Here is a 9,095-nt window from a genome sequence, read left to right on the forward strand (position 1 = left end):
ATGCATAACATGCAAACCCAATCAAATATTCACATTCATTCTATTACTTTACATTATTTATACTACATAAACCACCTATACTACTTAAAAAACAAAATAAACATAAACCATTTATTTATACTACATGCAAATAAATCATGCATGTTGTAGGTCGCAGAAAGTTGCACGGCGTCAGGTTAGCTAACGGTGCGGTATTTTACATGTGGGTGTGAGTGGTAATGCTCCCGACTGGGTTCAGTGCTCTACCGCTTCGGATGTGAGCAGATCACCGAACTCAGGGGAAGGCATTCACTCGAGATTTGCTTCCTGCATTCCTCCTGGTTCACCCCTTGTGACAACCTACGTTCATGATCAGTTGCCGGAGGTTTTATTATTTTCGATTGTGAGGACGTTTTACTCCCGACAGGTGCAAGCACCCGCCGTTAATTACATCAGAAAGACCTTTCAGGTCAGACTGAATACCTCATGCATTCCGGGATTTGTGCCTATTCGAATTGAACTGAATAATGAGGCTAAAAGAGGCTCATGTGTGATATGTTTTGGTCATGTGTTTGGTTCTCATTTAATTTAGAAGCATGTTTTGGTTAATCGTTATGATGTATGCATGAAGACATGGATTTTATATGTTTCAAGTGTAAGAATATTCGTGAGAAATATCATTTGTGTGCTTTTGATGTAAAAGAAACATTTGGTGTCACTTTTATACTTTTATTTATAAAGATATGTTGAGAGAGGGGCATTTTGGTCATTTCGGATTATGGCTGAGATTTGAATATGTTCAAATATTATTTAATATTATAGAGGATTTAATTTGGGTTCATTTGGGACTAATTTGAGTCGATTTGGACTTAGTATGAGAAAGTTATGGCCAAAAAGGACTTGAAAGGGCTTATTTGTGAACTTTTTATGTTTCCAGGGACTTGTTCATAAATTCTCAGGGACCTGAGGCTGTGATTTGGGCTTTTAATAGGGTCTGGAGTGCAATTTGGGCCTTTTAAGGGCTTGTTTGAGAAGGTTTTGTGCTGACAGGGGTCTTTGTGTAAATTTACAGGGACTTCTCTGTGTATTTTAATAAACAGAGGGGCTTATATGCAAAAGGGAATCTTCTGGTCACATGTGGACTTTAAGATCAGTGCAGAGTTTTGAGATTTGGGCTTTTGAGCCTTTGAGATGTGCACAGGCCATTGGATTGGGCTTTGAGATGGGTGCAGAGAGGGTTTGATCAATTGGGCTTTAAGATTTGGGCTTTGGTATCAAGATTTGGGTTTTTGGGCCTCAAGATGTGCACTGGGCCATTAATTAATGTGCAAGGCTCCAAATACCATTCATTTGAGCTTTGAGATTCGGGTTTGTCTTTTAATTGATTTAAACATATGACATATGGGGCCCAAATGTTAGGATCCGTTGGATTTGATTTGAATTTAGTTCGTTAGATTAAAGGGATTGCTTTAGGATTCGTATTTCCTGCTTTGAGAATCATGCAGAAGGGTTTCCCGACTAGGGTTCTTCCCCGATGAACTCCCTCCGGCCGATCTAGGCCACGGCTGCGTCGGCCAAGGGCATGGTTGTGATCGTGGGATTCTCAGGAGTCAATTGGTACCGTTGTCGGCCATCGACGGCCATCGGAGGCGGCGGAACAGGCATCTACAGTACCTATCGGTACCGATTGGATTCCAGATCGATTACAATTGATTTCTTTGGGATTTCTTTCAATTGATTGATCATTTGACATCGTATGAGGCTATGTAAGACGTTAGAAGCATCAATTTCATGTTTATAGAAGTTTTAGGCATGATTTGGGTCATAGAGTCTCGGTTCCAATACCAAATTGGTACCAATAGCTGGTACAAGAGATTTCAAGTCAAATTGGACATTCAAAGAGACCACTTATGTCATTAGGAATGTTTTGGAAGAGTTTGAGAACTTTGATTTATATTAAATCAGAATCTGGATCAAAGTGATATGAAGAACATATATATTTTAATATTTCTAAATCATTTTCTCTTGAATTTTATACAGGATATGTGATTTTTATTTCATAGATTCAAAGATGTACATGTCAGGGATTTTTGTTCCAAATTTGGGAATTTTCTGAGCTCATTTACTTAGCTAAATGGCTTGTTCAGTGCCAGGGGTATTGATGGTAATTTTACCAATTTAAATTACATAATTTTCATATTTTAAAGATGAACTTTGGAGATCCATATCTTTCTGTAGGAATGTCCAAATGATGCAAACTTTATATCAATTTTGTGTGTTTTGATGTGTTCTATCCAGTTGTGAGGTCCATTTTCCAATTTGGTCCATATTTTAATCAGTATTGACAGATCTGTCAACATAGCTCAAAACAGTAGTTTTCAGTGCATTTCCTTATACCAGCTGAACTTCTTTGGCAATTAAGTGCTGAAACTGAGTTTGTCATGGTACCAGGGGTTGGTACAAGTCTTTTTAAGGTCTGGTTTGATCTAATACAAGTCACCAAGGGCATTTAGCCACTGTTTTCATACCAGAAACATATAAAGAGGAGATCAAGAGTTCAAAACTTATCAAATCATCATTTTCAATATATTTTTGTAGTATCACAGCTTTGGAAATATGCAGGGAGATCCCTGATTGCTTTAAAATCATGTTTTTATACCTTTTCACTTGATTTCAAGAGGCATTATCATCAAAACTTCATAAATTCAAGGATGTAAATGACATGTGGCAATGTAATTGCTGTCTTTTTACACATTGGACCTCAGTTTCTCACTATTTGCAAATAAACCCTTTAAAATAGTGAAATTAGCCATTTTGATAGCATAACCTCATTATTTCTTTGGTTTTATTTGCAATTAGGTCTTTCTCAAGTGGTCATTAGGTTGAGAGTTGCAAAGGATGCCTGTGGCTCACTTTAAACAACCCTTGTGCATTTATCTTTTTATTTAAAGTCACTTTATTTCCTTATTTTGATTATTTTTGTAAAGAAATCAAAGGGGCAGATGAGCAAGGATGCCTGTGGCTCACTACACTCATCTTTACCTCTAATTAATTTACAAAAATGATCAAGGGAGGTAGAGATTAAGAAAATGAAAGAAAATAGAGAAAAATGTACAAAAATGTGATTTTTGTGAAAGGCTTTGTATTAAAACAACACATTTTGTGTTTTTGATGTTTATATGCATTATTTAAATGTTTTTAAAGAAGAGTATTGCATCAGAACAGAAAAGAAACAAAGAAACACAAGAAAGAAAGATCAAGTGGCAAGAAACAAACTTTATTAATGAAATTGATACATGAAATGGCCCCCTAGGGGCCTTACATTGAATTCAAGTCTTAATTACCTATGAATTAAGCTTGCTAAACACAAAGGAAGCCTATGGTGTGTATGTGCACCACTGAATATGTGTATTTGTGTGTATAGAACTTGATGTGTGTGTATCTTTCTCTAGCTATCTCTTCTTTTCTGTCTATCTTTCTCTTTTTTTTTCTCCCTGAGCTTCATTTGAGGTGCCTTTTTATAGGCATAGAGCATGGCTCCAGATTTGGTAGGGCTGAGGTGGTCTCATCATGGCCCTAGGTGTTTGATCAAATGCTTCAGCTTGATTTGTGTTTATTTGAATGCCATCAAGGCAGGGGATCACCCAATCATCATTTGGCATGTCATTTGAGTGTGTTGTATTGATTTGAGCCCTTGGATTGATCTGTAGGGTATTGCATGGCATCATAGCCCTTGATTTCATGGTTTCAGAGGTGCAATTTGATTTGCATGACTCCTGGGGTGCAGGAGGAATATTCCTCTATTTTGGCATGACCTCAGGTGTCCCAGGCACGTGTCCTGGGGACCAGAATGAGCTGGGAGCAGCTAACAAGCTGATTTAGGGTGCACCCGAGCCACTATGGAGCTTAACATGTCCCTTTCCTCAATTACTGAGCTTCAAGCATGCTGCCTTGCCACATGGCATCGTTTTAGTTTCCTTATAATGTTCCAAGGCTCAATTTATCACTAGCACCATCAATTTGATGCTCTCAGCCATGGTTGGAACCGAGCTAAAGCTCTTTACTCAATTCAACTTATTGAGTCCATTAAACTTCAAATTAAGAGCATAAACAGCATCGCCTATGCTTATTAGGCATCCCTGTTGAGTTTCAGAGCTTGATTACATCTCTAGCTCGAGTTCACAAATTTGCTCTTCTTCTCTTCTCGACTCAAATTAGAGCTTGTGAGAAGGAGTTAACCATTGAGCTTTAAGTAGAGAGGAGAGGGAAGGTAGCTCTCTCGATCTCATCTGATATTTACTTCAATTTCTTCCCAATTTCGTCGAATTTGAAGCTCGGAATTGAGCTCAGACCGTGAGAGAAAGGAGGAAGATGATGTCAGGGCTTGGGCCCCGCTCGTCAGCCGCACTGACATGTCCTCTCTCTCTCTTTCGTTTCTTCTTTTCCCCGCATAGGCTTAGTGCATTGTAGGCCGTATAGAGAGGCAGTGGCATGGTTTATGGTGCTCCGAGAGCACACAAAACGAAGGGTTCGAAGGCGCTGAGTTTAAACTCAGCGCTCTCCTTTGTTGGTTCGGCTGGTCAGGGTGCATCGTGCACCATTGCACTGCCATCCGGTGCATAGAGTTCATTTCTAATGCACTGAGCTCATCCATATTCGATTCTCAGCGAAATTCACCTCTGAGAGGCTGACAGTGGGCCCTGGGGTTAGATTTAAGCTTAGGAGCTCCCATACTGCACCCAGAGAAGCTATGCTTATTGCTATGGGTATCCTGTGCCATGTGGCACCAATCAGGAGCTGCCAAATCAGCATATTCTTTGAAAATTCATAACTCCTTAACCATTTGGAGTTAGAATCTGAATCTTTTATCAAAATTCATGGTTTCAAGTGTAGAATATTACCATGAATTTTAATATGTCATTTCCCTTTGTTTTGGGAAGGTTTTAAATCATTTGGCATCTTTCCAAGCATTTAAATTATTACCAATATTTTAATTGGCAATATTTTAGGGTACAACACATGTACATTAACTATGCAAATAAATAAATCATTCAACAATTAGTACATGCATGTACACTAAAAAAAACTACATGCACATAATCCATGCATCTACATAAACAATGCAAATAAATAAATCATTCAATAATTAGTACATGCATGTACACTAAAAAAATCTACATGCACATAAACCATAAATAAATAATTCAAAAATTACTACATTCATCTACACTAAAAAAACTACATGCATCTACACTAAAAAAAATTACATGCACATAAACCATGCATCTACATAAAACATGCAAATAAATAAATTATCCAACAATTACTACATGCATACTAAAAAAACCTACATGCAAATAAATTACTACATAAACTATTTTTTTATACTTCAATCACAACATAAACCATTTATACTAATATAAAAAATACACATAAACTATTTATACTACAAAAAGAAAAAAATATACATAAACCATTTATTTATACTACAATTACTACATAAACCATAAATAAATAATTCAAAAATTACTACATTCATCTACACTAAAAAAAACTACATGCATCTACACTAAAAAAAACTACATACACATAAACCATTCATCTACATAAAATATGCAAATAAATAAATTATCCAACAATTAATACATGCATACTAAAAAAACCTACATGCAAATAAATTACTACATAAACTATTTTTTTATACTTCAATTACAACATAAACCATTTATACTAATAAAAAAAATACATATAAACTATTTATACTACAAAAAGAAAAAAAATTATACATAAATCATTTATTTATACTACAATTACTACATAAACCATAAATAAATAATCCAAAAATTACTACATTCATCTACACTAAAAAAAACTATATGCATCTACACTAAAATTATACTTAAACCATTTATTTATAATACAATTACTACATAAACCATTTATACTACATAAACAATCTATTCTACTCATTTATTCATAATTGCGGATTATTTATCAAAAATAAGAGAATTAAATACATACCTAACGAAATTTGTAGATCTGAAGCTCTTTTTGTTCCTCTCTCAAAAATATACAAACTTATGTAATTAAAATAAAAATTACTCTAATTATGAGAGTACAAAAAAAAATTAGCTGATGGAAGGAAGGAAGAAAGAAGAGGGAAGGAAAAAATGGAGAAGAGACGCGTGAGGAAGAAGGCTCTCACGGTCTTGGGTAGGGAAAAAATAAAATGAAGGCCGGACCGTGTGCACCCCACGGTCTTGAGAATTCAATTTGTTAAGACCGTGAGAGTCCCAAGGTCTTGAATTCCATTTCAGATTTTCTGTGGCAATTTTCGTGCAAGTGTGGAGAAATAAAAAAAAAAATTTGCAAGACCGTGAGAACCACACGGTCTGGAAAAAAAAAATCACAAACCGTGGCGTTCCCACGGTTCTTATGGTTTTTGGAAAAAAAAATTTAATCACATTGGTTCCCTAAGAATCTTTTTTTTAATTATGGTTTATGAAAAAAATTCGAGAGAGAGCGTGCACCTGAGCAGGAGAAGATTGATCGCTCAAGAAAGCAGATGAGACGACGGAAGAGGAGAAAGAGAGGCGGAAGAGGCGGATGAGAGCGGCGAAGAGGAGAGAAGAAATCTCATGGATTTCCAAGAGAGAGAGAGAGAGAGGCGGGATGGAAAGGAAGGAACCTTAGGTTAACGGAGCGCTGATTCAATTTCTTCGTTCCGTTCTTTTGGATCAGCGACAAAAGCTGATCTGATCAAACACGGAACTACAAACAGATCAAACGGTTTAAAAGCTGATTGCCCCACAGCCAAGGAACAATCGATTTGATATTAGCCTATCTATATATAGAGAGAGAGAGAGAGAGCTAGGCTACGGTGAGTTGCGAAGTAAAACGCGTTTCTACTTCACGCCGTATTTGTATTTTGAAAGTTCAAATTACCGATCCGAACCATTAGATATTTAATCCATATTGAAATGTGCTTGGAGACCAAATTTTACATTTTTTTAAAAAATTTTACTATTTATTAAGCATTTTTTAAAATTGCTGTTTTGCTGTGAACAGTAAAAAACAGTAAAATTTTCTGGACCATCAGATCAGCGACTTTCAAAATTGCTTAATAAATAGTAAAAAAATTCCAAAAAATGTAAAATTTGGTCTCCAAGCACATTTCAATATGAAGAATAAGATGAACGGTTCGGATCGACGTTTTGAACTTTAAAATCGCAAAATATGAGCGTGAAGTAAAATAGTCGCTTTACTTCGCAACTCACCGTAGCCTAGCTCTATATATATATATATGAATTCTCATTTTAAATTTTGTATATATAAGTCTGCATAAAAATCAGTATATACAGCTGCATACCGAATATGCAGTATGCAGTGACTTTCTGCATACCGCATAAGAACCGCATTTAATAACATTTGTTATGATGTAACAAACAGTAACAACTTTCCTTAAGATAATAAACAGTAACAGTTACTAGAGTGAGTCTATGGTACTATGCATATCATGGGTTGTTATGCTACAGCTCTATATTAGAGTTTTCAAATCCTAACAGTCAATCCGAACCGTTCATCTTGTTCTCCATATTAATATGTGTTTGGAGACCAAATTTTACATTTTTTGAAAAAATTTTACTATTTTTTTAGATATTTAGAAAATCACTTGATCTGAAAATTCTGGACCATCCAAAAACAGTGATTTTCAATAAATCTAAAAAAATAGTAAACAAATTTCAAAAAATGTAAAATTTGGTCTCCAGATACATATTAATATGGAGAACAAGATGAACGGTTCGGATCGACCGTTAAAATTTGAAAACTCGAATATAGAGCCGTAGCACGGTAACAAATCGTAATATGCATAGTACCATAGACTCACTCCAGTTACTATTAATAAAAATCAAATCTATACTATATAAAAATATTAACAGTTTACCGATAATATAAAAATTTAAAGGTCTTTTATCACGTCACGTTCGCGTCGAATAGTAACTGTTCAATATATATATATATATATATATTTCCTATTTCATCTTCATTGAATAAAAACAGAATTGCAACTGTAATATGAGATGCTGTAAAGTGAAATGACGTGCTTTACAATTTTACATTGAAAAATATTCATGAATTAAATGATGACCATGATTGAAGGCAGCTAAATTATTGTTACCATTCTTTACCAATTTTTTTACCAAACTTGGGGCCATTGTTGAAAATAACAAGCATAGTATCTTACTATTTATAATTGCAACGTGCGTTCCTTCCACACGGCAGGTAATATATTTTTCGGAGCTTGATTTTTCTGCTCCAATAAAATACTTCTAGAAGAATTAACAAACATTTTATGACCTTATAGGTTGCGTCATTATGCAAACCTAATTAAACTATCTAGCGGTATACTAATTTTCAGTTTTTTTTTTTTTTTTCATAGCAGTATACTCTATACTGTCCTCAATAATCTAAAATTCAGAATCTAGAACAAGATAAATGCCATATTTTCTATCTTGTTCATCCATAACGGTGAAATATAGGAATAAAATATGACATTTTTATTAATCACCCTCCAAAAAAAAAAAATTAAAAATGCCCCTGCCATCTGTTTTTTTTTTTTTTTTCAAAACTGCCCCGACCGCTAGGCCCACGGGCAGCCCAATAAACCCACTAGACCGTCTCATGTAGAGGCGGGCCAGTCCACTAGCGTACCGCCCCTTGCAGAGGCGGTCTACTTGAGGATCTAGACCGCCCGTGGGCCTGACGGTCGGGGCAGTTTTTAAAAAAAAAAAAAGGATGCAGGGCCATTTTTAAAATTAAGTTTTTTTTAAGGGTATTAATAAAAATGGCCGTTTTTAATTGGTTGAGAAAAGTAAATATGGATCACTACGTCTTTGACTCGTTAGATTTGGGTTATCAACTTAGTGCATTAACTTTTTATTAGACGAAGGCACCCAAAAAATATATATTCAACTTATTCTTTTATATATATTCTAAAACAAAGAAAACGATGTTTTACAACAAAAGTACAATGCACATTAAAATTTGATGTAATACAAAATACGGATGTAAGCTATTTTTTCTCAAGGAAATTTTGAACATGGCTATCTTTTAAA

The sequence above is a fragment of the Carex rostrata genome, chromosome 2 (genome assembly GCF_964058835.1).
Source record: "Carex rostrata chromosome 2, lpCarRost1.2, whole genome shotgun sequence".
Lineage (NCBI taxonomy): Eukaryota > Viridiplantae > Streptophyta > Magnoliopsida > Poales > Cyperaceae > Carex > Carex rostrata.